The sequence below is a fragment of the Tachypleus tridentatus genome, chromosome 13 (genome assembly GCF_004210375.1).
Source record: "Tachypleus tridentatus isolate NWPU-2018 chromosome 13, ASM421037v1, whole genome shotgun sequence".
Taxonomy (NCBI): domain Eukaryota; kingdom Metazoa; phylum Arthropoda; class Merostomata; order Xiphosura; family Limulidae; genus Tachypleus; species Tachypleus tridentatus.
In genome coordinates, this window is record NC_134837.1 from 241,922,974 (window position 1) to 241,939,185 (window position 16,212).

Below are 16,212 nucleotides of genomic sequence, written 5' to 3' on the forward strand. Positions count from 1 at the left end.
TCAGGCTATATTAATTTATGTATAAGGCACAAAGCAATGTCATTATAAAACACGAAGCATACTATAAGGTTTGATGTTGATAATCAGGCTATATTAATTTATGTATAAGGCACAAAGCAATGTCATTATAAAACACGAAGCATACTATAAGGTTTGATGTTGATAATAAGGCAACATTAACGTAAGGCAAAAAAGAAATGATGTATGGAGATATTTTAAACCAGTATGTGTGATATAAACTTGGATATTGATAATTAGGCTAAATTAGCAGAGGCACAAAAGCAACGTTGTGTGGTAATTTTAAAACAGGTAGCATGTAAGGTTAGATGCTGATTGTAAGACTATATTAACATAAGACACGAAGAAAGGATGTGTGAAGCTATTTTGAAACAGGTATCATGTTGTAAGGTTGGGTGCTGGTAATTAGGCTGTTTTAACCTAAGGCGTAAAGCAACACTGTTTGAAGCTATTCTGAAACAGGTATCGTGTTGTAAGGTTGGGTGCTGGTAATTAGGCTGTTTTAACATAAGGCGTAAAGCAACACTGTTTGAAGCTATTCTGAAACAGGTATCATGTTGTAAGGTTGGGTGCTGGTAATTAGGCTGTTTTAACATAAGGCGTAAAGCAACACTGTTTGAAGCTATTCTGAAACAGGTATCATGTTGTAAGGTTGGGTGCTGGTAATTAGGCTGTTTTAACCTAAGGCGTAAAGCAACACTGTTTGAAGCTATTCTGAAACAGGTATCGTGTTGTAAGGTTGGGTGCTGGTAATTAGGCTGTTTTAACATAAGGCGTAAAGCAACACTGTTTGAAGCTATTCTGAAACAGGTATCATGTTGTAAGGTTGGGTGCTGGTAATTAGGCTGTTTTAACATAAGGCGTAAAGCAACACTGTTTGAAGCTATTCTGAAACAGGTATCATGTTGTAAGGTTGTGCTGGTAATTAGGCTGTTTTAACATAAGGCGTAAAAGCAACACTGTTTGAAGCTATTCTGAAACAGGTATCATGTTGTAAGGTTGGGTGCTGGTAATTAGGCTGTTTTAACATAAGGCGTAAAGCAACACTGTTTGAAGCTATTTTGAAACAGGTATCATGTTGTAAGGTTGGGTGCTGGTAATTAGGCTGTTTTAACCTAAGGCGTAAAGCAACACTGTTTGAAGCTATTCTGAAACAGGTATCATGTTGTAAGGTTGGGTGCTGGTAATTAGGCTGTTTTAACATAAGGCGTAAAGCAACACTGTTTGAAGCTATTTTGAAACAGGTATCATGTTGTAAGGTTGGGTGCTGGTAATTAGGCTGTTTTAACATAAGGCGTAAAGCAACACTGTTTGAAGCTATTCTGAAATAGATAGATATTTTAATGTTGGATGTTGATAATTAAACAAAATTCACATATGGCACAAAGAGCAATGATGAGTGAAGCTATCTTAAAACAGGTAGCATGTTGTAAGGTTGGACGTTGATGATTAGGCTAAATTAACACGAGACACAAAGTAACGGTGTGTTAAGCTATTTTAAAGGTAGAGTTTTGTAAGGTTCAATGCTGATAATTAAACTAACTTAACATACGACACAAAGTAACACTTTAAGAAGCTATTATAAAACAGTCAGATAACATGTTTTAAAGTTGAATGTTGATAATTAAACTAATTTAACATTGAACTAAAAACAACACTGTGTAGTTATTTTAAAACTGGTAGCATCTTGTAAGGTTGAATGTTGACAATAAGGCTGCATATTAATATATGTTAAGATGTAAAGAAACACTATTTGTAACTATTACAAAATAGATAGCACGCCAAACTGTTGGATGCTGCCAGTAAGGCTAATTAACATAAGACACAAAGAAATGCTGTGTGAGGCCATTTTAAAACAGACTTCATGTTGTGACGTTGAATGTTGGCAATAAGGCTATATTACCATAAATCATAAAGAAATGCTATATGTAGTTATAATAGAATATATATATCATGCTTGTAAGGTTAGAAGTTAATAATAAGGCTGTACATTAACGTAAGGTAAAAAGAAAAGCTGTAAGGAAGTATTTTAAAAGACTTTACACGTTATAAGTTTGTTGATAATTAGGCTAATTAACATGAGGCACAAAGAAATGTTATATGTCGCTACTGCAAAGTATGTAGCACGCTGTAAGGTTGTATGTTGATAATTAGGCTACATTACCATAAGACACAAAGAATCTCTGTTTCAAGCTATTTTAGAACAGGTTACACGTTTTAAGGTTTGGTACAGTAAACAGGCTACATTAATATAAGACACCAAGCAACACTCTTAGAGGCTATTCTACGACATTTAGGTAGAATGTTTTAATGTTGGAAGTTGACAATTAGGCTAAATTAACATAAGGCACAAAGAACTTGTATTTGAAGCTATTCTAAAACAGGTTGTCTTTGTTAGGTTAAGTGTTGATAATTAGACTAAATTAACATAAGACGCAAAGCAACGCTGTGTGAAGCATTTTAAAACAGGTAGCATGCTGTAAGGCTAGATGTTAATAATAAGGCTACATTAACAGAAGGCACAAAGAAACGCTGTGTGAAGTTATTTTAAAACAGATTGTACGTTTTAAGTTTAGATGTTAGTAAACAAGTTAAATTAGCATGAGGCACAAAGCAACATTGTCTTAAGCTATTTTGAAACAGGTAGCATGCTATAAGATTGGATGTTAATAATAAGGCTACATTAACAGAAAGCACAAAGAAACGCTGTGTGAAGTTATTTTAAAACAGATTGTACGTTTTAAGTTTAGATGTTAGTAAACAAACTAAATTAGCATAAGGCACGAAGCAACATTGTCTTAAGCTATTTTAAAACAGGTAACAGGTTGTAAAGCTGGATGTTGATGGTAAGACAAACATTAACACTTTGAGAAGATATTGTAAAACAAGAAAGATGTTTTAAGGTTGGGTGTTGGTAATTAGGTTAGTTTAAAATATTGTACAAAGAAACGCTTTCTGAAGACGTTATTTTAAAACAAGCTGCGTGATTTAAATATGGATGCTAGTAAACAACCTACATTAAAGTTAACAAGGCGGAAATCATTATTGTGTGAAGCTCTTTTTATTATTGTTGATAATTAGGTTATATTAGCATAAGATACAAAGGAATACTGTTTTAAGCTATCAAAATAAATAACATGCTATATGGTTTGATATTTATAATAAGACACAAAGCACCGCTGTGTGGAGCTATTTCAAAAGAGGTAGTATGCTGTAGGTTGGATGTTGATAATCAAGTTACATTAACATGAGAAACAAAGCAACGCGCTGAGAGGCTGTTCTAAAACAGATAGCAAGTTGTAAGGTTCTATGTTAATAATTACGCTAGACGAACATAAGGCACAAAGAAATTTTGTGTGGAACTGTTTTAAAACAGGTTGCATGCTGAAACATTGGATGATAATAATGAAACTATATGGACATAAGCGACTCTAGATTTTGATGAATAATTTGTGTCGACATAAATTAGTATGGCGTACGCTGGGTGAAGATGATTGGATTGTTTTAGAACAGATGACATACGATAATGCAGAATTATGATGGTTATACTAACAAAAATAATGCTAAAGAAATCAGGTTATATTTTTAAATGAATATAATTCAGTAACGCCGAATGATAATGATAGTTAGGTTATTAATTAATGGGTTTAGTAAGAATGATCAACTGTGGCTAATAATAGAGCATAATTTTAACATACAGTTAATATGAACAAAACCAGACAAATGAGTGCAGTATGATACAGGAATTATATCGTAATAGTTGTTGATAACAACTCGAAGAATTATAAAAGTGTAGTTGTTATAAAATCAAAAAATAATTGTCCTGTAAAGGATTTTATACACAGGTCGTGTACTATCAGGAATAATTACTTATGGATACATTTTTTGTATGTAAAAGTATTAGAATTGTTTAAAATGTACTATTCATGCAGGATACCTAAACAATTGTACGCTTAGCCTAATGAAATATTCACTAAAGTTAAAATTAAATAGTGGATTCAAATAACGCCAGTTAATATCAGGTTCAGGGTGGAAGATATAAGAAACAAACAGGCGAAATCATGATAACTATATTACAATAAATCATCATGTTGTTATCTTGGTGCTAACGATTACTAATACTTTAGAGAACTATTTTTTAAGTAAAGCTAGAGCGTAGGTAGACGCGGTAGTAAACGTTTTGAAATTGTAGTTCTTAGTGTTTTATCATTACCACATTTATGATACTTTTGAGCCCGGATAACCCATAAAGTGATTAATTTGACAGTTAAGTGGACCTGGAAGTTACTACAGTTCTTAATCAGTGTACAAAACACATTAATTCATTTCACAACAAAATCTCATCGTTAGACTAAATGTAGAATGTTGTTTCCAGCTACATAAGATCCGATAACTTCAATGATAAGTTATATAAGACGAAGGAAGTGGTATATATTTTTTTTCATTTGGTACCTTTTTTTGTCTTAAGCATGTGTAAATGAAATGTTCTATTCATACTTTATTTTTTCTAGTATATAACTTTGTTAGACATTTTTTTTTGCCTTGGCAATGTGTATTCAAATTTGTATTTTTCTAGAATATTTACAACGTAGAGTTAGTTGATGGTGATATATCTTGCTTTCAGACCAGATTGAAGGCGGCTTATATATATATATATATATATATGAATGCATACACACACACACACATCAGTTTTACAATATTATTGGTTACTTCTCTGTCAGTTAACGTCATATTTAGTATTATGACCCGCAGGGTGAGATCAAACTCCGCCTATTCCTTTTTTTCAACTTTTCCAGTATGGTATATCGATTCCATTGGACGAATTCAAAAGCCAGTATGGCTGCCAAACGACGCTTGAGAGTGCGCATGTTTATTTTAGTTTTTATGCAGTGTAGTGCGGCGTGTCTAGAATGTTATCTGCTGGTGCTAAAGCAGAGACTAGTTTTTTTTATTATATGTCTAGCACGAAGGAAAGTCTGTTGTTTGCCTTGGCTGCTGCGCACGTGTGTGATGGCGCGTGAGCTGCACCTTTATCTTTTCTTTCTGTTGCAGACATAGTTGCAGTTGAGATTTGAACTTTTTTGAGTTTCACTAGTGGAACGAACTTTTATTTTATTGTCGCCTTTTATATGCAGTCAAACATAGTAGGTAGGACGTTTTTAGGCTCAGCATTCACGTTTGGCACGTAAACGTATGTTATTAGTGGATTTCAGAATGTATGTAATTTGAAAAGCAAGCCAGTGATACACTGACCATAGTGATAAGGATATCTGTCACGCAAATGTATCTTGAGGTCACTGGCCACGTGCACCATACCGTGATAACATAGATGATGATATAAGACACGCGAAAATAAAATGACTGGTCTTTGATCATGGATCATACCAACTGGAAATTGTCACTAGATGTTAAATTTTATTCCACTCACATTTGTTTTTAGGCTGACTAGATCCAATGTGATTACTGAACACAAAATATTCTTTGGATATACATACAAAAGTGGTTTATGTTAATGAAGGAACACTAATACGACAATCATTATTTCGTACACACACAAAACACTCCAGGTAAGTAGGCGTAATATTTAGCAATAATAGTAACTTGGATAAAAATATTATGGGAAAAACGTTGCTTATTTTGAAATCTCTGTCACTTGAAATCATATATTTGAAATTTGAGCAATGTTTCTAGAAATTAAATATTTGTGACACCATACAAATGACATTTGTAAGTGTAACTAATTACTTTGTGTAGAAAAAAATGTATAGCCCAAAACGTTGTTGAAAACGAGTTATTAAATTATTGATACACAATGAAATGTGGTGTTTGTTATTAAAACTTCAGACAAAGTTTTATGTTTAGAGGGATGCTGTGTATATAACAAATATTAACTTGGTTATTAATATGTTTTAATCTTCGGTCCATACTAAATAACGCGTTTTTATAACACAAACTGATGCAATTTGGGCAACAACTATACAATTGGTTTGCAAGCTCCGTAACTTTTATAAAGTTTCTACTCGTGTCTTGAACGCAGTGAAACAAAAATACTTTGAAAATATGCGATAGAGACTCTGTAGGAAAGTTTTCGTGTTGACGAGAAACCCTTTTGAAGTAAAAATGCTTTCTGAAGACGGCTGTTATGGGTATTAACACTTTGATTAAAATAAAGTACAAAACAACGTTTCGACCTTCTTAGGTCATCTTCAGGTTAACCATATCTTTTAGCAGTTTTTTCTGTAAGTTATGGATAATGTACAAACATTATCCATAATACGTAAGAAAGTTCATTGCGTGTCCTCTCATGGTATTGGTGACTAATGTGTTTAATAATAATAAATATTTTAGTATATATTGTATATGCTATGTTCAAGTGGGCTGTACAATGAAACTAAAACGACCTGTAGTAGAATTCATAAATATTTTATACCTCAGTATGATATGCGTATTGGAAGAAATTGAAAAAAAAAATGGTAAAATTAAGAGTTTATAACTAGTAGGATCTCAAGCACTGATATTGTGCATGCCCTTTGCGACCACTGCGAGAGAGTATGCTATATAATCTAAGAACAGAGCTAGGGAAGTTGGCCAAAGGTCAGTTTCTAAGGTTTGTTGGACTATGTAACATCGTACTGGTAAAATGAAAATGACCGTTGTTGGGTGGGCGTGCACTATGGAAAAAATTAGGTCAAACTTTCTGATGTATATTGAAATAGTGAACTTTTGTTTTACAATTACTGGATAGGAGGGAATTTGAATTGTCTGTTCCAATTATTGGTAGAAAACGAAGTCTGTCTCCTAACCAATGATAGGACTGAGCTCAAGCATGCATGGTTTGCACACGACCAACCCAATCAATTAGCCTCCTATTGGCGGTGCTGTCACCATCTAAACATCATTCGTTTGGCCAGCAGGTTTACACACAAGTAGTCTACAATAATTTTCAATAGTAGCCCTCCTGTAGTGTGACATCAACCCTAATAGGTATAGTCCGTTACCACCCTGTTGACAATGGGCAATGACCAGTGGCTGCCCCACCGTGGTCTTCATATATCACTCCCTGAAAGGTTGGCCAACCCCTGAAATTATTGGCTGTCCGGGGATGCAAGGTCAGATTGCTAGTTCGTTGAAACGAGGTGCGGACAACGCAATCAAATTGGGCCTCGGGCAAACAGAGCTGCCGTGCACTCGTTTTGTGAGTTTTCTGCTCACTAACATTTTATGGACTCAACATTGGACAAGCAGAACAGTCATCGTAACGCCTCGATTAGTTCGAGTTTCCCGCACGACGGGAAACCCTGTTTAGTATTTGTCAAAAGCCTGGTCATTTACACAGAGATAGAGAGGGGGGGAGCAGTTACTTTTATTGCAAGGGGTTGATAAACCCACATTTACTCAAATTTATGTTCCTAAACCATAAGTCTCTTGTTTTCTACCCTTCTTCGTCTTTCATGAACTACGTTCGTTCATATTGACCAATGAACGCCACTGACGAGTCTGTCCGCCATGATTCAAATATCATGGGTTTTAAGCTATTTGTATAATTATGTAAAGGTTAGCCTTATTATATGTTCGTATAATGTTATTACCCTTCTTTGCTGCAGCTAACAGTAATGTATAAGTATTTCTATATACATAAAATGATCTTTACTGAGGGTATTTCTGCGTCTGCTTTCGCTTCTAGCTGTTTGTTTGCCTTAATGAATTGAAATTGTCAAAGTTTTGAAACTTTTGTTAATATTGTAACGTAGTATAGTCTGTACAAGGGATGCACGTCATATTACATTCATATGAAAAGTGTTATATTATACATCGTTATTTATTGTGTTTCTGTCAATTTTTAGAATTTCAAAATGGTAGTGTCCTTAATAATAATAAGTTTTTGTACAACATATAATTTTTATCGTGTTTTTAACACATTAAGATACATTTGTATTATGTGCATTCTATTACTATCAAAAGTAAAAAACCTTAATCATTTTCCTCTATACAACTGTATGTGGTGTATCTACATCATTTTGCATTCAGTATTGATATGCTGTGTCTGAACAATTTATTGTGGTCAAAAGTATTGTTTGTCACTACATCAACTGTGTAAAATTTCTACGATAATGTTACCTCAATCACACAACTTTCTAACATTAAAAGTTTGACTATTGTACATAGTCATCTAAGTACAGCGTGCGTAGATAATGTTATACTGTAAGTAACAGAATGTTTCAGGATTTACCTTTCCGTATATGTACTACATGACTGTACATTTTACCGCATTCACCAGTACAATACGTTATCATATACGTGCTTAATTATGTTTGCTTCGCCACCTGAAGAAGGCCTTGTATGTGTACATTGTTGTTTTTTTTTTGTATACTGTGTACATATATGCTATAATGTATTTAATAATAAATTACTTTTCGTTTTTACTATATATATTATAAAATACACATTGTATTTAATGGTATTGTACGTAATCATAAATATATTTATTTGTGTACTGTATACATGCCAGATCATATTAAACAAACATTTACTATCTACTTGCTATAAACTTAGTGCTTATACAGTATGTTGTTCCTGTAATATTTTTTAAATATAGTTTAGTATATTGTACGTATTAATATTATTAATACACCATACATTTTTCACGTGTAATCTTAGTAGATTATAATTTTAAACAGTAATATTAGCATAGTGTATTATTGTTATATTGTTTGATACATAGTTACTCAAAGGTTACGTGTTACATTGTACAACTGTACCATTATTGAATCGTATATGAATAAACAATGCTCATTTGTAACATTAATGAACCATACGATATTTGTGATGTATTAGTAGATTATTATTCAGTTGTATTTTAGTACATATTGAACCTTTCAGTTGCAATTTAGTTCATCATTGTTCAAATGTCTTATTAGTCCATCATACATTCTACAATTTAATTAAAACTACTTATTTTTCAGCTGTACGTATATTATGTACTGTTCAAATGTAACTTATTACATGACACTTTGTTTAAATATAGTGTTAAGTAGTCATGTGTTGTTCAAATGTGTTTATTATACATCACGCTTTTTGAATACTTCAGTTGGTAGACATTTCCTCATATATTATTCAAGTTTAAGTTTTTATAAGTAGGCTTGGTATGGCCAGGTGGGTTAAGGCGTTCGACCTCGTAATCTGAGGGTCGCGGGTTCGAATCCCCCTCACACCACACATCCCAGTCGCACCAAATATGCTCGCCCTTTCAGCCGAGGGGGCGTTATAATGTGACGGTCAATCCCACTATTCGTTGGTAAAAGAGTAACCCGAGAGTTGGCGGTGGGTGGTGATGACTAACTGCCTTTCCTCTAGTCTTACACTGCTAAATTAGGGACAGCTAGCGCAGATAGCTCTCGTGTAGCTTTGCGCAAAATTCAAACCAACCTTTTTTTTTTTTTTGCTAATTTCGATTTTAAAAAATCGGTGACTGTAATAAATTAATATTTTCGTCACTGGCTTGACCCATTACTGATTGATTTCCATAATTAGTGCTCTTGTTTCAAGTTTCAGTTTAAAGAAACCAGTGTCTTCTCTTAATTTCTTTTAACACATTTGTTGCTGTATTGCTTAAATGAACTAATTTCTGCAATTAATTAGCATCTCTGATGCTTTCCTGTTTATAGAAACTATGATTGTTCTTCGTATTTTTTGTTAGTGCGTTGTTTAAAGAAATTAATGGTTGTCCCAGATTAGCACTTTTACTCCCGGATTATATAAAAAATGATCAATAAACGTCCCGAATTGGTGTTTTTGCATATAAATTTCTCAACAAGTGGGTTTCTCGACATCACTGAGAAAGGATACTTTTTCTATTTGTATTTTTGCTTCTACCTGTTTGTCTGCTTTAGTGAATTTACGTACTGAATTGAAATTGCCAGAGTTTTGAAATTGTGTTAACATAGTAAACATTGTTTATGTACAATTGTGTACTTACACTAACCTACTACCATATATATATAGTATATGATAGTAGGTTATGTTTGAATATTATACGATATTTTGCATAACGTACGGTATCCAACGTTTGTCTGTGTACAATATATTTGTATTTTATTCACTGTCTAGTTATATAGTATCTATACATAAGATTGTTGCGTTGTTTTCCGTCTTTCTCTCCTTATTTTTTACAGTATTTTTCTAAATACATTGATGTTTCTTGTTGGTAAATTTGAATCGTGCTATTGTGTTCGTTTGTTTTTAAATCAGCTAATGATTGTTCTTCATAATATTGTTAATATATTATTCAAATAAATTATTGCCTGTCCTAAATAAGAAAGAAACTTATAGCTACATGACATTCGTACTTTTGTTCCACTTTAAGAAAACTGACGACTGGCTGTTGTTTGTCTGTTTATTACATTGTTCAGAGCAACTAACAGCTATTATTAATTAGTGTTTGTAGTTTTTTTTTACTCTCTTGTTTAAACAAACTTATGGCTGTTCTGAATTAGTAATTTGAGAATAAAATTGTTTAAAAAACTAGTATAGTCTGAACTGGTAGTTTTGTTATAGTTTTTGGTTAAAAGAGATTAATTAGTGTTCTTATAATTTTCTTACTGAAGTAAGTGTATTATTGTTGTACGGTCAGTTTGTTTCACTCTCTCTTTTTTTACAATAATTTTTGAAATACATTGAGGATTCTTTTTAGTAACTTTACAAATAAAATAAAGAATAGAAACAGTTATATTTTTTTAATACTTTTTTACGTCATTCTATTATGTCAACTGATGGCACTAAAAAGTGTTTGGTGGTTGCCCTTTGCACTTTTGGTACTGTTGCTATCTTGCTGTGTAAAAAAACATATGTTTGTTAGTTCTAGTAGTGTTGGTTATCACATGAAAGAACCCGAATGTTTTCTCTATACCTTTTGTATTGTTTGTATAAAAGAAACTGATGATTGTTCTTAGCAACTAATTTTAACCGTTTAATATTTATTATTTAAGTGTTATTATAACATCACTTCTGCTGTTTATACATATTATACATCAGTTGATTATCTGTGCTTATTTTCTGCATAAGTACCAACAAAATGTATGTGTTTGTGTACATCTATTCAGCGTATGCTTTTTGTCTCTCGTCATGGTTTGATATTTGTAGCTCTGTAGTATATTTCTCAAGTCTTATCTGTTTGGATATCATATTGTGTAATTAAAGTAGTGTATTTTTCATACTATATTACTTAACATAATTTAGCAAGCAGTATTGTCTTTAAATAGCGTTTGTACGTTCTCATATAAATGCAGCTGTTATGTGTGTAAATATATATTTGTACAGCATATAGAGTGTAACCCTAGCATAGCCATATTATATGTCTATATTACGTACAAACGCTATTTAAAGACAATACTGCTTGCTAAATTATGTTAAGTAATATAGTATATATATTAATATAGGTCGGTAATTTTAGCAGTTATTTATTGCCTGAGGCCACTGGTTTTTCATTTCTTTTTTTCTAAAGTATAGCTAGGTAGGTTCAGGATATTACCAAAATCTTAGTTTATTAAGCCTCACGCATGCAGTGCAGTAAGATTTTGATTTTTTTTTCACTTTATACTTTACAGTTTGGAATTTTGCTGTTTCTTGGTTGAAAAATTACTCTACTATTTTTAACAACACCCTTTTCACCACAATGGTGAAGACGAGTTTTAAATGTTAGGGTATTTTGTACCTTTCTTTATATACACATTTGTACTTACACTCTTTCAGACATACTACATTTGTAGAAGTGTTCTTGTGTACATACATATATATCACTATTACACCCTTCAAGTTCTCACTATAGTGTTATTATGTCTCATAAAATCTCAAACACAACTCTATCATATACGCTAAACAAATCGCTGGATTGGGTGGATTATTTATTCAGTTCAACTTTATTTGGTTTGCTGTATTATCTGACATCGAGTGAACATTTCCACATCAAACCAGTTTGGTAGTAAATGCAAACTGAATAGGTAGTGACAGTATTAATGTTTTACAACATCAGTACAACTAAATTTAGTTTTGTCGTATTACTGAACATTTTGTATAAGATCCATAATTCTAAAATAAAATAGAGCATGCAGTGATTGGTACGTAACTATTCTTTTTTGATTTAATGGTTTGTTGTTATTGTTTCAAGTTGATTAGTTATAGTATTTAATGGTTTGTTGTTATTGTTTCAAGTTGATTAGTTATAGTCTTCTGTTTATTAGTTTTCAAATTTATATATAGTAGTCTTGAAATTACTATTAAAAAGTTGTATTCATGCATTATTTAAAGGACCGTGGTATCCTTTGCAATTTAATTACTGCATTCTAGAAATCAGTGGATGCTGGTATTTTTTTTCTTTCGGCCATTAGCAAAGAAAGTAATGGATAACCTTAATCAGTACTTTTGCAACTACTGTATTTTGATTATGTAGTACTCAGTTAATACTTTTGTAACTAATATAGTTTGTTCATATAGTACTTAATACTTTTGTAACTACTGTAGTTTGATTATATAGTATGTAATTAACACTTTTGTAACTACTGTAGTTTTGTTATATAATACTTAATTATACTTTTCTTACAACTGTTTGTAAAAACTTGAACTTCTTATTTTCTGTTTTGTTACTTCTTGATAATACATATATGTAGTAGCTGTTCTTTGCATAACTTTTACTGCGCTATTTAAAATAAATAGTCCTTAATTAATGCGTTTATTTCTACACTTGTTTTAAGGAAACCAGTGGCTGTCCTTTGTATTTAGTGTTTGCACTGTATAAAAAATTCAATTGTTGCTTTTAACAAGTACTTTCGTTACTACTTTGTTTAAAGAAACTAACTGAAGGAAATATATTTTTACTGAATTACTTGAAACTAATTGCTGTCATGGATAAGTAATTTAATTTTATTATCGTTTTATTTATAAAAACTATTAACTGTTTGTAGCTAGTACTTTTGTTCGTTTAAAGAAACTTATGGCTGTCCTGAGGTGGTAGTTTTATTACTGAATTATCTAAAGAAAATAATGGCTGTTTTGAATGAGCACTTACGTAGCTACTATGTTTAGACTCTAATGACTAGCCTTTGTATTTTGCTACTACCTAAGACGAAAAGAAAATATGTATTTTCGTTATTTTTCGTATTACATTCCATATAGAAAATACATAACTGTTTTAGTACTTGTTTTACAATATACTTTAAACTAAAATGATAGCTATTTTTAACAACGATATACGTAAAGTAGCGACTAAAATCTTTTGTGTCTCTTGCACTTTTTATTATGTTATACTATATAAACTGATAGCTATCCTTATAATTTTTGTAATAAAACATAGCTAGCAATGCATGACAAACATTCTATGCACTTTTATTACTACTTGTTTATTGTATGAAAAACGAATGATCGGTTCTCACAGAGTTCTTGACTCTGGTTAGGATGAAAAAAACAACAGGTTTGTTGCTTTAGAACTTCTGTTTTACTGTGTAAAACTAATAACTGTGGTTGCAGCATCATATCTAACATTTAACTTTAGTTGTTTACGAGTTATTACAAAGCTCTTACTGTGTATTTTATGTTTATTATTCATCTCTTTCCATTTTATTTATTTTATATCGTAACTCATGAGATATATATGTATATGTATTTATATTAATACGCTTAATTTAGTCAAAGTGTAGCTGCTATACCCGTTTTTCAAACTTTGCTTGTTCTTTAAAGATTATATCGTATGTTACTATATGGCTGTATTTCATGTGCATGTTGTAGTGATAGAAATTTATGTTGGAATATCATACTATATTTTGCGCAGCGCATGCTGTCTAACGTTTGTCTGTGAACGAAATATTTGTATTTCTTTCACTACCTAATTATATAGTGTCTGTATGTTGTATTATTATTGTGTTGTTTAAAGAAACGGCTGCTCATTGTTATTGCTTTATTTAAGGAAGGCAATAACTGTTCGTCGTACTTTTCTTACTCCACGTAAAAACTAAAAACTAATGGCGCTTTTTAATTAGCGTTTTGTTTCTACTTATAGTTTAAAGAAACTTAAGGCCGTCCATTGTTATTGTATTGTTTAAGAAAAGCAATGAATGTTCTTTGTACTTTTGTTTGTTTGCTTGTTTGTTTTTGAATTTCGCACAAAGCTACTCGAGGGTTATCTGTGCTAGCCGTCCCTAATTTAGCAGTGTAAGATTAGAGGGAAGGCAGCTGGTCATCACCATCCACCGCCAACTCTTGGGCTACTCTTTTACCAACAAATAGTGGGATTGACTATCACATTATAACGCCCCCACGGCTGAAAGGGTGAACACGTTTGGTGTGACGGGGATTCGAACCCGCGACCCTAGGATAACGAGTAGAGTGCCTTAACCATATGGCCATGGCGGACCTCAAAATTATGGACTCGTAAAAGTTCGCTGTATAAATAGTTTATACAAATATGTTTGAAACCAAAGGAGGGTTCGTGATGTTCATGTAATTTGGGGTTTAATAATAATGGATGTTCTTTATCATTTTTCGTGGCTGTTTTGGTACTTTTAATATATTCTTCAAAATAATGTGTTAGCTGTCCTTAGTAAATTTGTAAATAAAGTGGCGAGTTAAAGAAGTATTGTGTAGCATTTTTAACTACTCTCGATGTATTGATTTATGTCTATTCTTGTAAAATAAAGTTGAATACAAATAACTATTTCACATTGTTCAGACGTGTTTTACTGCTATTCGATTGTGTGAGAAAAAAAAACAGCATTAGTTACTACTGGAGTTATTATCAATGTATAATATAAAATAATGTGCTCGTTGTATTTTATAACCTATTCTGTTGTGTTGTGTTAATGAAACTGACCACTTTCTCGCCAAGTCATTTTAACACCTTAACCACCTAATATTTAAGCATTGTTACAAAACTATCTTCACTATATATTCGTACTTTGTATCAGTTGTTTATGTACACGCTGTTACATATTTATTTTTTACTTTTTTTGTATAGTAACTAATGCCTGTAAATACACATCTATGCACGTTATAGATCATCTCACGGGATCGATGGCCTAATTTTAACGTCTACGTACCGTCCATTTCAAACCTTGCTTATTATAGTTGCATCTAAACGTTTGCCACTTTAGTATCTTTATTTCGTGCTTATAGCAGTAAATTCTGTATAGGTGTCGTGTGGTTTCTTACTGTTGTGTCTGTGGGTTATGTTTGTATATGGTATCTTATCTAACAATATCCTGACGAAGGTCGTGGATGAAGTATGATATCCAACACGAATCTGTGTGCTTCTGTACATATTAACTATCTAATTTTGCCTGTGTATTATGTTTAGTACATAATGCTTTTTAAAAATAGTCAATAAGTGAGTCAGTGTTTTTATTATTTTAAATTATGTTATTTAGTATATATGACGATCTTTGAACAGTCTGTATACATCTTGCTGTGCAACTGAAGTTTTTACATTATTTTTCAATGTCATTGTACTGTATTGGACAATGTATAATATACTATATCGACATTTTATACATTCTGCAAATATGAAAGTGTACTACTTAAACTTTATTCCTAAAAGTCATATGTGATATAATTTTGTATTATGTTACTTGATACCTCTAGTGTCTGTATCTTATGACTGGATATTTTATGCAAATTGATATTTTAAGACTATAAGTCTAATGTATCTACAGATTGTATAGTTTCGAATATAATTTCATATCAAAGAAAAAATTTCTTTACTGATATATATATATATATATAGTACTTTACAGTGTTGTAACACGTAGATACAGAATGTAGTCATGTTTCTGTTAATATATCCTGTACATACTTTTAAAGTGAAATTGAAATGTCTCTCAGCATTCATGTCAATACAGAATGTTTTATACAAGTGTTAAAGTCGTTTCAATCTGTGATGCACAAGTTAGAGCTCAAACAATTGCAAACTGAGATGCACTAGTTACTGTTTGTGCAGAATATAATATATAACTAGTATTAATATAATAGAACCTGATGAGTAACTGCAGATTGTGATGTCTAAACAGGTAATCGTGGAACTGCAGATTGTGATGTCTAAACAGGTAATCATGGAACTGCAGACTATGATGTCTAAACAGGTAATCATGGAACTGCAGATTGTGATGTCTAAACAGGTAATCATGGAACTGCAGATTGTGATGTCTAAAC

The 16,212-nt window shown here is 32.0% G+C and overlaps 1 long non-coding RNA gene across 17 annotated transcripts in view; it reads left to right on the forward strand.

The window, feature by feature from the left end:
* Window positions 1–16,212, forward strand: part of LOC143236702 (uncharacterized) — a 326,353-nt gene that overhangs the window by 200,932 nt on the left and 109,209 nt on the right. For 2 of the 17 annotated variants that reach the window (XR_013019685.1, XR_013019690.1), the window contains one exon: window positions 16,071–16,196. The exons of the other annotated variants lie outside the window; for them this stretch is intronic. This is a non-coding gene — a long non-coding RNA (uncharacterized LOC143236702). Of the gene's footprint in view, window positions 1–16,070; window positions 16,197–16,212 lie in introns of those variants that run through there. 17 annotated transcript variants of the gene reach the window in all.